The sequence below is a fragment of the Apium graveolens genome, unplaced genomic scaffold (genome assembly GCF_009905375.1).
Source record: "Apium graveolens cultivar Ventura unplaced genomic scaffold, ASM990537v1 ctg2505, whole genome shotgun sequence".
Classification (NCBI taxonomy): domain Eukaryota; kingdom Viridiplantae; phylum Streptophyta; class Magnoliopsida; order Apiales; family Apiaceae; genus Apium; species Apium graveolens.
In genome coordinates this window covers 70,877-72,098 of record NW_027417695.1, presented here as the reverse complement: position 1 = coordinate 72,098, position 1,222 = coordinate 70,877, and positions in this window count along the sequence as shown.

The window sequence follows — 1,222 nt, the reverse complement described above, 5'->3', positions numbered from 1 at the left end:
TTTTTAAAATGATTTTTTGACGATCCAACCGTAAGGATGTTAAGATATATCAATTTTAGTCATATGAAATAATTATTAAAAAATTTAAAATTCATCTTGCATGTCAGGATTAGAAAAATCTAGTAAAAGTACCCCTCCCGACAACGAGACTAGTTCCCCATTTACAAGATTAATTTTTAAAATGATTTTTTCGACGATCAAACCGTTCAGATATCAAGATATTTTAATTTTAGTAATATGAAAAAATTATTAAAAAAATTGAAATTCATCTTGCATGTCAGGATTAGAAAAATTTAGTAAAAGTACCCTTCCCGACAACAATACGTGTTCCCCATTTACAAGATTAATTTTTAAAATGTATTTTCGACGATCATACCGTACGGATGTTAAGATATATCAATTTTAATCATATGAAAAAATTATTAAAAAATTTGAAATTCATCTTGCCAATTAGGATTAGAAAATTTTAGTAAAAGTACCCCTCCCGACAACTAGACTCGTTCCCCATTTACAAGATTAATTTTTAAAATCTTTTTTCGATGATCCGACCGTACGGATGTTAAGTTTAATAAATTTTAGTCATATTAAAAAACTATTAAAAAATTTAAAATTCATGTTGAATGTTAGGATTAGAAAAATCTAGTAAAAGTACCACTCCCGACAACGAGACTCGTTCCTGATTTACAAGATTAATTTTTATAATGATTTTTTCGATGATCCAACCGTACGGATGTTTAGATATATAAATTTTAGTCATATGAAAAAATTATTAAAAAACTTTAAATTCATCTTGCATGTGAGGATTAGAAAAATCTAGTAAAAGTACAACTTCCGACAACGAGACTCGTTCCTGATTTACAAGTTAAAGTTTTAAATGATTTTTTCGATGATCCAATAAAACGGATGTTAAGATATATCAATTTTAGTCATATGAAAAAATTATTGAAATATTTTAAATTCATTTTGCATGTCAGTATTAAAAAAATCTAGTAAAAGTACCACTCCCAACAACGAGACTCGTTCCCGATTTACAAGATTAATTTTTAAAGTGATTTTTTTGATGATCCAACCATACGGATGTTAAGATATATCAATTTTATTCATGTGAAAAAATTATTAAAAAAATTTAAATTCATCTTGCATGTCAGGATTAGAAAAATCTAGTAAAAGTATAACTCCCGACAACGAGACTCATTCCTGATTTACAAGAATAATTTTTAAA